The following is a 17,947-nucleotide window of genomic DNA, read 5'->3' on the forward strand; positions in this document are numbered from 1 at the left end:
ACGTTTACAGAACATTACTAATTTAAAAAGCCAATTCAAATGCAAGTTCAAGTTCAATATTGCCAGTACTTTATTAAAGTCCTGAAATAATTGGAAACCAGTATCCTACTACAATGGCGTTCTACCAAGAGTTACCTTGCTAGGTAATGAGTTACGTGAGTAGAGAAGGGGGTGAAGGGAAAGGAATGCCACTGCAATCAATTACTTACTCCATGCTTTTCTTTCACCACAACTTAACAAAATAGGAATAGTACCCCCATTTTAAAGGTAAGGAAATATGTGTTCAGAAAGATAAAAGAATCGTCCCAAGTTCTGAAAGCCTGAATATGGCGGAAACAGTTCACACCTCTGACAAGATGACACTGCTGCACTGAGCTTTTGATTTTTAGTTGCCAAACAATGCACCATTTCTCAAAGTGCTTATATATGTTCACAGCCTCTCCTCAGAGATCATAAGTGTTTCCAGGCAGCTGCCCTGAATGAAAGGCTTCCCAGAATGTGAACATTTTTCACAAATGCATTAAATAAGAGCTTTAAGGCATTATCCTCATATATATTTATGAGTAGAGATTATAAAAGCCAAAGTCATGGGTCATTTTCCATAAAAATATAGGAGAAAATACATTACACTGCAATATGAGCACCTGGTTTTCCATCTTAGACACATTCCTGCAAAGCTGAGCATAAAGTGAAAAAGTGCAGATTTTATATCAAGACATCTCTCACATATGGATTCAAAAAACCCTGACTAAAAGGAAAAAGCCATTTTTGTTTCTAAAATAAAGTCATTCAGTTACAGGCTAGTTTACAAGTAAATCAAATTCTAAGTATCGATATCAAACTTTTGCACTTACGGTTTTATACCAAAACATAGTAACCTGAATTTTAGAGGACAATAGTAAGTAAATCACAAGGTATTAACCTTGTGGTCCTTTGCAGCTGAAGACTCTATTATTGACTCACTTTCAAAGAAAATTTTTTTTTTGGTAGTTTAATTTTCCTGCAGCATTTCCAGCCTCATTATCTCTCACCTGCAATACTGCAACTTCCTGGCGGGTCTCCTTCTCAGAGGTATAGCATAAGTATCTTCATTTTCCTTCCTTCTAGTTTATTCTCCTCATTGCTACAAACTCATCCCACCCTTAAAGTCCCCCACAAATTACTACCGATTTTCAGACATCCAAATTTCTCAGCTTGTCCCCAAGTCCCCTTCCTGATATGGTGCCAGTTTAGCTGCACTAAACTTCTCTCCTTCTCCAAGCTTGGCATTTGTTGGCACACCTTCTTCCTTGGGTCACGTGTTTGCACTTCAGGGATACCTGTCCTTACTTGTCTGTCTGTCTAAGTCCAATTCGTGAATTAAAATCCAGCATTGGGTTTACTCCTCCAATGTAGTACATGTTCTTAATTCATTATAATTCATCTTACATATCATTTCATATCATGAGATCTCCGGTTTCTTGAAGTCAGAGACCTTGTGTGATTGAGTCATGTGCTCTCAGCAGTTAGCATTAGTCTGAGATCTGGTAGGTATTAAATAAAGGGATGTTTAGTGGATGAATGAATGAATGAATGAATGAATGGATGGATGAAGGGGGATGAGTTGGTATTAATCCACAGGCCTCTGTGAAAAATGACATATCCTTATGAAACAGCCAACTGATTTACAGAGGTTGAGTGTAATATTTTGGTACAGCACAATTCAGCACAATACATTGGAAAAAAAGCTTTCCTTTCCTGTATCTTACTTTTAATTAACCATCATTTGTGGTCTTATTTTTGAAGGTACTGCCTACATTTTTATTGAGTAAATAATGAATCCATACCTTCTCATTTTATAATTCAAAACTTCCAGAGTTGAAAGGGAAGTAAGTGCTTATGAGGACAGTCAGAAAATTTATTTCATAGTAAATTGTACTAACCATTTTATATGGATTATCTCATTTAAACCTCACCACATCATTTTACACTAGATACTAGTCTTATTCCCGCTCTACAGATGAAAAAAGTGAAACAGAGGAATAACAGACCCAGGAACTAAACACAGATAGTGCCATGCCAAGTGCCCAATTCCCAACTATTGTGCTACCGTTTTTTGATGGGACAATACCCTGAATGAATGAAACATTTCTATTTCTTTTCCTGGTTGCAGGGTCTGCCTCTGCAAATCCCTGCAGTTTCTGATTGCATGTGTCATCTATAAAATTTATGCAATACATGGTCCTCTACCACTAAAATCTCATTGGCAAGTTCCTATCACACAGACCATTAAGTCAAGCTTAATTATTCCTACATCAAATCCTTTATATTATTTCTCTTTTTATCTTTCCCAGTTTTTCTTGCTTTTATTCTCCCAACCCCAGTTTTGAAAATGAACTAAATTACATGACAAAGAAAGTATATTGTTTCTCTACTAAGCAAATACATTGGGACCTAGATTATTTTGTGTGTTATTGTGTGTGTGTGTGTGTGTGTGTGTGTGTATGTGTGTGTAGAAAATTTTTATTTTTCAGAGCAATGTCAGGAGCTCATCTTAAAGTAATTTGTTCATAACAACAAAAGAATGCTTTACCACGGCTACGTGAGTGAAATACTTCACCGAAGAAAGGAGAGGTTGGAAGTCCATGAACGCTAAGATAGCCTTTGCCAAGGGAACCATGTTAGTTCTTCTCATCTGTAATTCAATCCCTCTCCTGGTTTAGCAACACTTGAGAAGCCTCCAAGACCCTTCCATTAAGGTTACTTTATGAGCATGGTCTAAAAGGTGGTGAGCCACACTGAACATCCACTGAATGATGGCATTTAATGACTTCTCTCAGCAATTTATACAAACAAACAGGACAAAATCTGGAATAAACAAGATGGTTCACTCCTAGGTGACTATATTTTCACAGGACTTTTCATTCCAATTTGCTTAGCAGAGGAAAAGATTCTAAATTAATATGCTTGCCTTAAAAAGAATAATTTACAAGTTCCTATTTCACAGGCTAGGGGTATGAGATGCTGGGAGAAACATAATGCAATTTCTGTTTAGAATGGCAATTGAGAGTTGATATAACTCTAAATATCATAGACACTGGTTGCATGAGAAAGAACGAACTTGCCTATATCAGATTCTGTAAGGCTTTCAATCTGCCCTTAAATTTATAAACACAGTTACAATAGGAATATATGTCAAACTACTTACGTAAATATTACGAAATATTATGAATCATTAAATTACAAGCCTTTAAGCTACAGAAATGAAAATGAAAGTTTTTAGCAAGAAATCAAGTAACTTTCAAAGGTCATAAATAAAAACAAAGGAATTTTAATCACAAAATGCTAAGGCTATACAAAGCTCCTTTTAAAACAATATTTTAGCTCTCTGGATTTTAAAATATAATTTGGATAAGCCCAAATTGACTTTGAGCTGGCTCTCTAAGTTTGGATATTTTATACAAGAAAATACGATGTTTGATTGCACTTTTAAATTGCACCTTAGCTTTGAGGAAAGAAAGATTAGTTTGCATAGAAGTGTAACTAAGTTTACAAGTTGTTTTTTACCAAAATGTACTAATAATGCTATGGTGGCTTATCATGTTTAAGAAGCAATATTATAATATTAAGTATGTCACCATTGTAAAGTGTCTTTAAGGTTTCTCATGTCTATATCTACAAATTCTTGCAATGTCAAAAAATTAATGTATCAGCAAATACATTTTAGGAAAGCATGCTGAGAAGCATAACACTCTACCAAGTGAATCTTTTATAGTTTCTTTCATAAATTGTCCTAACTGTATAATTGGAACAAGTCCTGGTGCTCTTGAATAAATGAGATTTTTAATCCCAACAGTATGGCTAAAGGCCCAGAATCTGAAAAATACCCCATTATGCTTTATCACAAAATTGTTCTACTCTGACGGTGCCACTATGGAGAAATAGGTTATTAATTCTTCTCAGAATAAGATTACAACTACTGAGAAGACATGTGATATGAACTGTTATATCACTATTGTAACTCTCTCTAAACACTTTAAGATTTTTCATATTACAAATGAAATATTTGTTGGTAAAATATGCCGTTGGTTCATAAAATCATTTATATCAACTGCAGTTTAAGAAAGTAGCTCATTATTAGAAAGGTCATAAGTAATTTTTACTCAATACAGTATTGATTTGAGAACAAATAAGCAGGAAATTGGTTCTTTCCAAAGAAAGAGTTTGTTCCTTCTAAAAGAAAAAGAAAAAAAAAGTAAAGACAATATAATTGAGACAACATCTTTTTAGCTTAAGGAGAATTTTTTACAAACAACAATTATGCTGATATGAAGATGTCCTAAGCAACTATCTCTTATCTGTTTTTTATTTATTTATTTTAAAACAAATGATATTAGGTCGGGAGGGGACTGAAGTCTTTATACATATTTTCAGCAATGTACAAAGAAACAAACAATCAAAAATTAACCAAAAACTGACATAGTCTAGAGCTATCCTAGAATATTCCAGAACTTATGAGAAGCATTCAGTGTTCCTGAGCAGGCTTCTTACCTCCTCACTTCTCCCAGTAATCTTAGCTCCTGTGACTAGCAGAGTAAATATGAAGAGAAAGTTGAATAGGATTCCAAGGATCTTAGTAAGATTCTTGAATTCAGAATGTCCAGGGCATCCTCAGTAGCATAGTTTACTCTGGTCAAGCTGGACCTTAAACAAACAAGAACGTGTGATCATTTTATACGTAAGGCCTGCCCCCAAATTCCCCATTCTCTTCTCAAACCTTTTCCACATCCTCCCTATCATTAGCAAAACTACTTGTACACTCCTATAAATTGGAAAAACTTATTTTTTTCTGATATTCCATGCTGTAGATCACTATTAATTAATTAATTTGTGATGCAGACATTTCCAACTCTAATTTTGAACCCAAACAACGCTTTAAAGATTTTATGTTAAGTTTTGTTCATAAGCTGGGAAAATTGGATTTCTATGATAAGACAATGAAACGATGTAGATTTTTTTAAAATGTCAGATATGATAGTCTAAGGAAATTCCCTGGGAATAAAGGAATAAACAAGCCCTATTATGGAGGAATTATTTCATAGAGGTTCCTGTTTAGGGGTGACATAGAGAAGGAAATGGGATTATAACTTCAAATATTTTTAAATCTGGAGCGTAATCCAATCTACTTCCCATGATGTTAATATTATCCCTCCAATGCTTAGTGTCCCTCATCTTTTACTCCTAATTAAATCTTCCCTTCTCTTTCTTTCTTTTTCTTTCTTTCTTTCTTTCTTTCTCTTTCTTTCTCTTTCTTTCTTTCTCTCTCTCTCTCCCTCCCTCCCTCCCTCCCTCCCTCCCTCCCTCCCTCCCTCTCTCCCTACCTCCTTTTTCTCTCTTAACTCTTCAGCAGCTCACTCATTAGTTTACAACAACCTATTTCCAAAAGCCTCCTCACTGGCGTGAGCCCACCTACCTTATGTTATATGGCAGCACGTGCAGCACTGCTCATAACCCAGCTCCCTGGTGTTTCCTGGAACTCAGTAGTAGACATTTCTTTAAGCTATGTTTTTAATTATCTTACTTTGGTCAGTGTGGAAGGGAAACAACCATTGCATTGATTGTGTACTCTATAAATATGATACTATAGCCAAAATGGTGACCTCACACTAGCCATCATTCATCTCAAAATATTTCAATTCCTGGTGTTATTTCACTTTTATGTTCGAGCAAGATAAAGCCATTGAGAAACACGCACACACACACCATGAGTATCTCTTATTGAATAAAAAGGACAATGAGAAACAAACCTTTGCTTAATTAAGACTGGTGAAGAGCACATCCTACTTCTAACTCAGGAGCTTGAAGGATGGTTCAAAAAGAGGCCGATATATTGCCACAGCACGAGGCACCACCAGTTTGCAAATGACGTTGTTCTGTCCAAATGACAGACTGAGACCTAATTCTATTCTGTGGGATGGGGTATTTGGCAGAAACCAATCAACCTTACCACAGTCTTAAATGAGCTATTAACATTTTTCCACCCGTTATGTTCTTTTTAATGGGCAAACCTACAAACCATGAGAATGTCCTGGAACCAAAATTGGGCAATTTTAGTTTGGGGAAAATGAGCATTCGGCACCACTGATCCTTACTTTGTTCACTGCAAATGGTAAACCAGCCCTTTTTCCATTTTTAAGAGCTTGTTTTGAGGATTCTGTTTTATTTGTCAACGTGCATAGGTTTGAAAGGACTGAGATAAACCCTTCCTCCCTTGTCTGTATTACTTCACAAATATAAAGGCCATCCCACAGCAGGTCCAGATCTGGCCTAGAAGACTGAACAGCACATAATCTTGTCACTCAGGTAACAATATTTGTTCTTTTACACTCAGGAAGCCGTTCTATCTATGTAGCCATCTGCATGTGGGAGGTTCAACATCCCAGTCATGCCAAATTCACTTTGAAAGTGAGGTTGGTGTCATAAGCTAAGTCATTGATTCCCCACCCCTATCTACTACAAAGAAGCATTTAATTAGTTTGAGAAATTCTGCATGGCAAATCTTACTTCACAGCCCAGAATATTCACCATACACATTAGTGTAAATTTAGACATTTGGGCAGACTGTTAATTGTCTTCCAATATCCATTTTTCCTCTTTCTCATTGTAATTACAGAATCCTCTGTCCCCACTGAGCTTTTGTGAGAGCCTTTCACCCCCATTGCACCAGCCAGCAACTACAATTCCCAGCCTCCCTTGCATCTGGTTGTTGTCACATGACTAATGGGATGTGAGGGAAAGGGATGTCTGCTCCTTCTGAGTTACTCTTTTAAAAAGGAGGCTGCTACCTTTCACTTCAATTTCCCCTTCCCTGAAGTCAAGAAGGAGATAATTAAGCAGCTAATCTAGACTCAAAGATCAAATCCAGAGCCTCGTACCTCCCCTGGATACTCTGCCCAACTCTGAACCAAATATGAGAGAGAAATGCATTCATATCTTGTCCAAGCCACTACAGTTTTGCAGGTTAGCCAGCCATATATCACTGAGTTGTAAAGAAACCTGTGTAACTACTAATAACCTGATGCAATAAAAATTTATGATGATAGAACTGGAAGTTCTAGTGAAAAGCCAGTGCTCCAACAACATGGTGATTTATGGAATGAAGAACAAAATAACTTAAGTTATAGCTTAGAACTTGTATATTTCCAAATATATGCTAAGGTTATCATTCAATTTTATGGTTTATTCTATCCTGTTTTTCAATGGGCATTTTGTTTTGGTTGTTTTCCTTTACCCATTTTAGTTTAACTGATATATGTAATGTGATGAGTAGTATGTTGGTTATAAAGCGTAACAAAATAATGAACATTTCATCCAAGCTAACAACCAGAACTTGCATCTACTTAAGGGTTTCTGATCATCCAATGCCTCTCCTACCAGCCTAGGTGTGCTCAGGATTCCACATTTTATGAAAATGAATCAAGAGCATTGTTAGTATCACTTGTAAATCACACAAAGAGCTATGATTCAGATCTCAGGGTTAGTTCTGAACCTTTAAACATTGGAAACCTTGCTCTGTAAAGCATTATATTCCTTCCCTGCATATCTGCTACAAAGTTTATATGAGATAATGAAGGCGAAAGCCACTACTTAGAACGTGACATATCATATGACATGTGGCTATTGATTGGAAAAGAAGAGAACCAGAGGAAAGACAGAGGAATACAGATGGAAAAGAAGCCAAGTGTTGCAGCACAGCCAGAGCAGAGGGAATGCTGAGTCAAGTAACCAGGGTTGTGGCCCGAATGCCGCTCTCTAAGAAGCTGACTGGTGGATGCGGGGCGGGTGAGACAGATTATATTATTCTGTAATCTATTAATCAGCTAAAATATGATGTCATTTCATACCTCAGTGCATATAAAATGCTTAGATCATGCCAGGCACATAGTCAGCATTATTTGTTTGCTAATACGGCTATATTTTGGCAAAGATGTAGAAAAGCTCCTCTGACATACATGCAAGTTATTTCTTTAGCTAATGTAAAGTCATCCCTTTGTTTGCACAGAGTCATTAGGATTTAATCCACTCGAATGTTCTTACATTGTAGTAACTTACTAACTGACTAAGTTAAAATAATGGGATCAGGGTTACTTATGTTTATCAGCTTTGTTGATATATCCCAATGACGATGAACGAGACAAACACATAGCAGATGCTCAACAATATTTGCTGAAGAAATGTTGAAAAATCAAAAATTTCAAGAAGGTTTTCTTATTAGAAGCATCCAAGTTGCCCTCTGGCTCTAGAATAACAAACAATAGTCAGGAAGACAGTGGATTTCTAAATAAATTATTTTGAGTCAGACACTGTTGAATTTGACTAATGGTTCCAAAATCTGGTTGCTGAATAGAATTATTTGAAGGAAATTTTAAAATACAGATTCCTGGGCTCTAGACAAGAGAATCTCAATCAGTAGATTGATGTTTTTGTTTGTTTTACTAAATTGAGGTCAAATTATACCTGCAATTTAAAAACCTACTGTACAGGTTAAATCATAAGCAATTGTTTGTTAAAATATCAATTTCACAAGCATACTTTTTCATGAATAAATAATACTCCACTGAGTAAATATACCATACTTTACATTACTTTTTATTTTCATTGAACAGTTAGGTTGCTTGCATTCTTTCTATCACCATAATATATTTAAAAGTTAATTTCTGTATTTAGAAGTGTATTTGTTGACAAGGGGTAAGTAGAGTTTTTTGAAACATATGTTGTTGTTGTTTTTCCTTGGTTTGCTTTTTCCTGAGTGTTTTTCCAGGTTTGTTTATCAATATCTTCCTCCTCACTTGTAAACTATCCAAGAAACTGTCAAGATGTGGGCCTGATCTCTCTCCAGCACAATGCAGTAGAACGGACGTGCCCATACTAAAGAGACTAGTGGAACAAGGTATAAGCCTCCCTTTCATAGGGTAAGTATCCTTTAGCTTCTCTATAAAATGCCAGCAAATCCTGTTCTGGTTTTGTTTTCCAAATGTCTCACATTTTTCTACTCTTTTCCAAAAGACGATGGTTACCCAAATTTAGGGCCTCAACCTCATACTTAGAGCATTGAGGGCAATAATTCTTTATCATAGTCTTGACTGGTCTCTAGGTTTCAAATTTCTACTCCAGATGATCCATCCTGCTGCTAATGTAAAATTTTCAAAAAGGCAAAACAATGACTCTCATTCAAACATAAAATGAACAAACATCAAAATGAGGGAATTAATGACTAAGGAAATCAGTAAGATGCTAAACATAGTTCAAGAAAGAACAATATGTAGTTCTAGTTCAAAAAAGAACGGAATGCATGTATACACACATATAAAAGCATATATGTACATATATAAATATATATGTGTGTATATAAAATCAAGAACGCTAAACTAAAGTTACTAGTAAATGCAAAACTGGTTAATATCCTATAAAACAATAAAATGCCATGTTTGGGCTCATCTTTTCTACAGAGCAGAAATCAATTTTATTAAAATTTATTTACATCACCATCGGTTTTCTACAACCTAACTTCTATCCATATTGAGTTACAATATAAATTAGTCAATAGAAAAAATAACCAATGTGCACATGTCTATACAACCACATAAACCCAGCATTTCACTGAAAAAACACCCAGTAATTGCTTCTGCATCAAGTCACTTTTAATTACTTTTTATTACTGTTTCAGTGTTTATAATATAGTCTATATCAAGCCCCTACTCCCGCATCCAAATTAATCATTCCAGAATATACTCTCCGCTCAATATAGTCAATGTTTGCCATTTCCTGCACACTCTACTCTTTCTGCCCTACTCAAACTTCCTTCAAAATAATTCAACCAACCTGTGAGACAGGTAGTTGGCACACAATAGTGAGGGGATGTATTTTCTACCATAATGAAGTTTACAGTCTAAAATAACATTTCTCTTTTTCTCTATGAACTAGTCATCTTTCAGTACTCATAGAATTCTCTCTCCTCCTGAGAGATGCCTTCTCCAATTGTGAAAGCCCACACCAACAACCCCCTTTAGTGTGTCATGTGGGCTTTGAATTTCTGATTGGTTTACAAAATCATTTAGGACAAAGACTCTGCTTTAGCCTTTTATTTGGAGTAACTTCTACAACATCTATTACCTTTTGGTTTAAAATTGATCATTGTTACTTAAGATGCAAGAATTGTGTGGAGAACTCACTGACTTCTCCAGTCTCCATGTCTGAGAGTTTCTGGAGCACTTTGGCGATCAAATTTTCTTGATGTAGCTAATCGAGTTTATCCCAATTTATGATTCCAAAAGCTTTGATTTCAGAGTGATAACTGAAATGTAAATATACATTAAAATGAGCATAATATACAAGTGCTGATCTATAAAAACATCTGTACCATGAACCAAATCACTTACAAAACGCCAAAGGAGAAAAATTTCTGGAAGGGGTGTAGAGGTGGTTACAATCCTAGTGTTTGATAAAGAGACCAGTATTTCCTTAATTCCTTAATTTATTAAAAGCTTCCCACCTGTCACGCAGGGTGTCATGAGGGGTCTCTGGTCCTGCTCCCCACATAAGAACGCAGGATGTGGCTAGGCCAAAAAGGAACACCCACGGAGTCATAGGTAGGGGAGTCATATCACCATAGTCTCACTGGAGGCTGGATTCACACAACGTGCGACCTGCTGTCCGCTTTTCTGCCAACCAACCGACTCGACTCTCCTCAACTCCCTCTCCACTTCTCTGCAATCCGCAACCCACACTCCCCCGTGCTAACTGCAATCCGCGCTTGCTAGCTCAGCCACCATCTTCTTGCTAGCCCCCATTTTCTGCCAGCATAGCCATGGCAGTTATATTAGTGGCCAATGGCTCACTGGTTACAGCTGACGGCCAACTAGCCACAGCTGATGGCCATCCAATCACAGTTGATGGCCATTTACTACCTGAGCCAGGCACCTGTCTATGTGAGGCCGACAGCCTGGAAACTGCTCTCTGGGGCTCTGTCCCCACACCACCGTAGTAGCAATCTCATTCTCTTTTTCTAAGAATGAATAGGTAAAAGTCATGCATCTCCATCAGGGTATATATTTCAAAAAGAGAGTAAGAGAAAGTATTTCTCTTCCATAAGGTTAAAATATTACCACATTTAATATGCTAATATTTCCATAAGGTTAAAATATTAGCCTAAAGCAATTTTAAGTCCTTGACTATATTATTATGGGTCTCCACTTGTAACAGTCACAGAAAAGTACCTCATAAACCAGATCCTGAATGGTCCAAATATTTTCAAATAGAAATAGAAGACATGATCTAAATGCACAAATAACAATCTACCATTGTAATTTTGTGCTGATACTTGTAACATCTTGTTAATAACTCCTGAAAAGAAACATGGTGTCAGTTGTGGTAAGGAAGCTAGTTTTTAAAATGAAAACCTCTTTCTCTGTTGTGAAAGTGTTATATGAGGCATGTGCATCCAATTACCTTCGTGAAGAAGCACAGTACCAAGTTTAGGTAGAGTCAAATTGCTTGCCTCTTCAGTTAAAGGGAGATGATTAGGGATAAAATAACAGCAAATTTTCACTTGGGACTGAATGGATTCAATAATCATTTAACGACTGCATTAGAATAAGGAAAAGCTTCATTTCCATCTGTCCTCTGTCAATCAAGTTGACTAAACATCATAAAGGCTGAGTCACAAAGGCTTACAGGCAACATAGAGCACATACTCAATTTTGTTTTAAATTATCTTGCTCTCGTCTCAAACTCTCTTTCTCCCCCTCCTTGTCCCTATTGTGACAATTGGAAAATAAATTCAGACAAATACAACTTGAAGTAATGAAAACTAAAATTATTGCATTTTCTGCTATTTACTGTGAAATTACAGAAATCCACACTAGTGGCACTTTAGCATTTCCTATGAAAATAAAGCACCAATACTTTGGAGTAAGTTTTTGAAAGTAAAATAAAATTACAGCTGTTAAAATCAGTTTCTGAAACCAAAGACTTGGTGACTGACAAACACAAGTGACCAAAGCATTAAGAGATTTAACCTCAAGAAGAAAAATACAAAGGCTACTATTTTTCTGTAGCAGTGAAACAGCAAGAACCTGGATCAAAAAAAGAAAAACAGCATGGACTTGGAAAACATATCATACTAGAAAACAAAATATGATTTTAACAGAATTAATGTAAAAAGTATTATCAGGAGTCAGTAGTAGGCTGTTTTTACTGAATTTACCCCACATAGAGAAGTAATTGTTTCAAATTTGATATTAACACATTTGTCCTGGCATCATGAATAGAAAAAAAATGTCTATGTAACTATTAAAAATTTAATATACACTATATATGTTGCAGTGGGTAAGGCAAAAGCATGGTTCTATATTCCATCACGATCAATGTCTTCTTAAGGTACACATAAAGCACAAATTAACAAGTTTTCGTGCCCAGTGATATTCATACAATTTCAGGAATGTTTATTTCTTCATATGGCTACTTACCAGTTGCATGCCTGACCATAAGTAATTTAAAGTATTTAAACACTCTTCTTGTCTACTTAAAAGAATCGCAGAATAGGTGACCAGGAAACATCTTCTTAAAAGAACCCAGATAATTCTAATGTCTGTGATCTAAGATCATTACTTTAAGAAAAAGTGCTTTAAAGAATTATCACCTCATGAAAGGTGGTATTAATCTTCTGTTAAAATTCATTTTGTCATGTAACCATAACGACCTTCAAGTGTAATTGAAGGAACAGTGACATAGGTTATCTAAAAGAGTAGATAACATAAGTATTGATCATTGGCTTTCCAACGCATTATTCACTTTCCTAATTTTGCCTAATACAATTTTAAAGTGAAGAGATGTTCCTAGCCACATTCTAGGTAGGTTATGAGGGAAAAAAAAACAGCCCAATGATATGCTGAATCATTGAGAAGTGATCAAATGATGGTTCTCCATCTAAGCTTTTGAAATGTGGTAGATTACTATTAATATTATAAAATATGGGAGTAAAGCTCTTGGCCTCACTATACCAATGCTGGATGATGCCATATTGAGTGGAATTTTCTAAATGTAGAAAGATTCAAAATGACAGACACCAGAGGGAAAAACAAACAATCTCATAACTGACTAAAACCTCAGCCAGCTATGATACTCGATCCACTCTCCAAACACAAGAATGAAACAAACAAATAAAAGCACAAAAATACAGATTAGACATGGATGAGCAAATGCTTGGTGCACATGACAATGCTTCAGAAGAACCATTGTTGGTCACACACGCACATTTATCTATCATCAAAATCATGAATTTCCAAATACAGCTCCAAGACCAGTAGCTTTAGTGTACAGTGGAAACTATTCATTGTTTAATTTTCAAGCAAGTGTTTTCTTCCATTCGAACTTCTTCTAAACCCTAAATTGACACTGCTCATGTATCTTTAAAAGAATCAGAATTTTAAAGAAGTAATGCATAAAACTGTAAGACCAGTTCATTAAATGTGCATCTCTCATGTTGATTTTTAATCTTAGCTCTCTTCTCCCCTCATTGGGCACACACCACTCTCATTAACATTCAAGAAGTTGCATACATGCATTAAGGAAAAGAAAGTTCTTCAGAATAATGAGGCCAGAAGTATATGACAACACCATCACTTCTTCCTCTTGCTTTGTACTTACATTCATACCACTCTGCTACCCCCCAGATAAGCCTTCTCAGCGTTATTTTCTAATACAGATATATAAAGTCATTCTTTGTTATTTTATAACCATTGCTACTATAATTTTACAGAAAGTAGCAATGGAATGTGTGTTTTTGTAATGAGAGGAACAGTGTAAATGATTTTCTTCAACATCTGCCTACTTCCATGACTGAAAATTTATTGAATTCTGCCTATGAATTTGCTACCGGCTATTAAAGAGCTCACAGAAGAAGGTCCCTGATGTATTTATGCTTACAACTGAAAGCAACAAAGCAGATGACAAAATAAGCATAATAACCTGCATTTATATAGGGTTTATGATGAACAAATTGCTTTCCCAGGCCTACGTCAGTCAATGCTCCAAACTACCTTAAAAGACAAGCAATATGACATCATTACCCCAATATCATATATGGACTAGCTAAAATTTATTGTGTTTAAGTCACTAAGGGTCACAGAGTCAGGAGAGTCGCAGCTGGGGCTATGCTCACATGTATTGTCTCCTACACCAGTGCTCTTTCCACACACCGAGCTATGTGACTTTTGGTATTTGCTTAGACATTATCCCCTAGGTGGAAAGATTAGACTGCTGTCACTGTGAGAGAAACAATAAAAGACTTATAATATTGGCATAGTTTTCTGACAGTTAATGGAGTTGCGTTGAGCCTTATAGATGGGGGCAGGGATAGATAAAAAGAGAAAAACCTGTTTTGAGCATGACCTAAGGAAAAGCAGAAGTAAAGAGCAGAATGGCAAAAAGAGAGCAAAGCAGAGACTAGATTTCCTTGAACGAATGGGAAAGGGAGGGCAAACCTCTGGAGATGATGCTGCATGACATAAAGTCAGGAGGAATGGTTTAGAGAGGATGATGTTTGCTCTTTATACACTGTGAGGCCAGGCACTTTGGAGTTCTCGTTGCAGGTGTGGCTGGGATATTTAAGTTAAGAGGAAAACCGTGGCTCAGAGGAAAAAGTTACCAAATCCTCTTTATATCTGAACTGAATCCAAACTGCTTTGAGGCAGACACTGAGGAATACAACTTGGCTATGGAGAAGGAACAAAATGGTGAATACTAGATCTAAAGCGAAAGAATGGAGTGGCAAACTAGGGAAGGAGGACGTGAATCAATAAAGAATGGAAGATCTTACCCTTTAAAGCATGAACACTAAGATGAACAGTACAATTTATCCCCCGAATTAGGAAAATGGTGGAAATAAAGCAAGAAATTTAGCGTTTCCTGAACTCCAACGATTCAGATGATTAGGATTTAAGTCACTGAAGATAAAAGCGCACAGAAGGTAGTTGACTCACATTAATTAAAGGAAGGTATAGTTAAGGATAGTACATTCTGGCTTATATGATAATGAATTTCTGCCTTTTTTAAATAGTATCAACCGGGACACTATAAGCCGCCTTACTTTAATGGATGCATTCCGACTAGCTGATGTTTAATAACGATTTACTGAAACATCCTCAGGTGCTTAAAACAGCAACTATGTCTAAATTCTGATGGGAATAATAGTTCACTTTCAAAACCAGATAGGATGCTTGTTCTACCTTTCCTCCTGGTTTGCTCTTTCTTTCAAGCTTATAATAGAGGGGAAGAAATATTGAAATGAGTTTCATATTCTCTTAATTATGTGGGTCTTCAGGTCAGGAAGAACCGATGAAGCAGCTGTGCTGATTGAACTAAGCGTGGATATGCTCACGTAACTGACTTAAGATTACTAGAGCAGAACCCTAGCTCATTTCTATATCTTTAACTTAATTGGATGTGAATTTTATATTATGCAAGGAAAATAGTTTTAAAACAGATTATTTTTGTCATAATTTGGCTAAACCTTTCTATTTCACATTTCAAGTCATTAGGACCATCTTTAAATGAAGTTTCTAATTATTTCAGATTCTTCCTAAGCACAAAATATGCTAATTATTGGAGTTATGCAGATTGTAGTTTTATTTGGTGTCCAATGAACCTTCTAGGTTCCGAAGACATCTCTTTAGCACATTCAACAAAAAAAGTTTAGAACCACTTAACAAAACTGTTAATACTATTAAACCAGAACAAATTTGAGTGTTTTCTTTTCAAATTTTATATTATTATAATATATGCTATCGATTTTAAAGCAATATTTTCATAGGCCTAAATTTCTCCTAGTACATAAATTAGGTATCTATGTAAGTACCATTAATGCTGTTTTTAGTTCACAGATCAGGAAAGGATGACTTTCTAAAAAATATTTGCCAACGTTTCTTCCTATTTATGGCATGATCTAGGAATAGCAAATGGATGCCTTTGCTGATATTTTGAATCTACTTGGCTATGGTAACAGAAAACACTATTCTGACCTCCATAGTGATACGGTTAATGTTCACAGCTATTAAATTTATTTTCCTACTGAATCATGTGTATCTCTGCTCCATTTGTAATGCAAAATGAAGTTTTCCCAGTGCCTCATTAATTTAAATCATCAGTCAAATGTGCTTATGAGAACTAAGTAAAGAAATATAATTTGCATCCTGACATGAGCTTCACTGGGCTTTTCTATCCTAAGGGGGGATATATCCAGCTTTATCATCAATGTTTTAAAATATGAAGGTCTTACAATTTCATGCTACCATTGTGGTGGTTTTTGAAATTGTTTGAAATGGTTTTCATTTATGCCATTTTTAATATGTAGCAATAATAGAGCTGCCAGTGGCCTCTTTTAAACTGAGGGAGAAAAGCTATAGTCCTCAGAGATTTAAGCAAAATAGGCTTGCATGGATAGCTGCACACTCACACAGGTAATTGTCTAACGGAATGTGGCTCGGTGCTTGGGCACTTGGAATAGTTCTCTCCATAGGGACTCAGGGGAATAACATTCCATCATCCTCTGATCACCCGATTGTGACAGTGTGAATGTTCTTATGACATTTGCTGGTCAACAGGAGTACTGAAACAGCAAAACAATGATATCAACAACAGTGTAAGATAGCCAAGCTTCCTGGGCTTTTGAGTCTTACAATGGAAGTTCCAACAGACGTGCAGCAGTTGTGAAGTCAGTAATTATTGAGGGTGTTTTCTAGATGGAGTTTGCTGCAGGCTTAAAAGCCCCTACCTTGAGAACATTAGGTTGAAGAAAGGTCTAAAATGGAGGCTTATGGGACCTAGTGAGGATGGTGTGGGATGCTAATAGCTACCACAGGACATGGAGACCTCACTGGTCTCATTCTTGAATATACTTTCCAAAAAAAAAAAAAGTGTCTTTCTACTCTCACAACTAGAACTGGGCCAGCAGCCCTTATTTCAAAAGTCAGTGATGATTCCATGATCTATACAGCTGGGGTTTTGGCAGTTTTCCAACCTGCTAAATTGGAAAAGTCACATCAGATTTTGAAGTGGTATCCACATAGGTGAGGTTCCTGTTTTCCTAATTTCTATGAATAGTTTTTCCATACAATCTTGAGAGAGCTGAGAATTATTTTCTGGATATTTCATGCTGGAAATGATGTCATCCAATCTAAGGTAGGGCTACTTGGAACTGTTATGAGATAATTACTTAAACAAATGTGGTTAATTATCGTAATTTTTATAGAACTGGTAATTTGGTACCAAAAAAAAAACAAACAAAGCAGGAGTGAAAAAGTCTTGACACCGGTTTTATAGTGTTTACAATCTTGGTTTGTTGTTGGCAATCACATAAATACTATTTATCCTCAGCAATATCTAAATATTCACGTATTTTTAAATGTAGCAAAAAGAGCAGAATACAGCATGGCAGGAAATAGGATGGGAGTGAAAAAGAAAGAAGCAAAATCCTGACATGTTCAGGCATTTTCAAATGCTGTTTTCTCTGTCCATGAAACAAACACCCCAACTTATTTTAATAGACAAAAGTTTTATAATATCCTTTTTTAAACTTCCTGCAATTCTTAGTCCTCATAAGGTCTATACCTTAAGAACAAGGAATGCCTAAGGATCTTAGTGATTTTGTAGAATCCCTCCAATCCTTTTCATGTGTGTGTACACTTCATTTACCTAAATAAAATCTAATAATTCAAATTGATAGCAATCTTAGGAAAGGCTAGCTGGTAAGGAGAAAGCATGAAATGATAGTAGTTCCTTTGATGGAAGAACCAACAGGATCTTGCTGGCCATTACTTCTAATGATCCTTAGCATTTATTATAATTTAGATGGAATCATTCAATTCAATATAATGCTAGAATCCTACATAAACAGCATAGTTTCTAGGTA

General features: G+C 36.0%; 1 long non-coding RNA gene across 2 annotated transcripts in view; it reads right to left on the reverse strand.

The window, feature by feature from the left end:
* LOC141570173 (uncharacterized) overlaps positions 1-17,947 on the reverse strand; it is a 402,630-nt gene that overhangs the window by 177,997 nt on the left and 206,686 nt on the right. The window contains exon 4 of one of the 2 annotated variants that reach the window (XR_012494126.1): positions 4,535-4,683. The exons of the other annotated variant lie outside the window; for it this stretch is intronic. This is a non-coding gene — a long non-coding RNA (uncharacterized LOC141570173). Of the gene's footprint in view, positions 1-4,534; positions 4,684-17,947 lie in introns of those variants that run through there. 2 annotated transcript variants of the gene reach the window in all.

The sequence above is a fragment of the Rhinolophus sinicus genome, linkage group LG01, assembly GCF_036562045.2.
Source record: "Rhinolophus sinicus isolate RSC01 linkage group LG01, ASM3656204v1, whole genome shotgun sequence".
In the NCBI taxonomy this organism is placed as follows: Eukaryota; Metazoa; Chordata; class Mammalia; order Chiroptera; family Rhinolophidae; genus Rhinolophus; species Rhinolophus sinicus.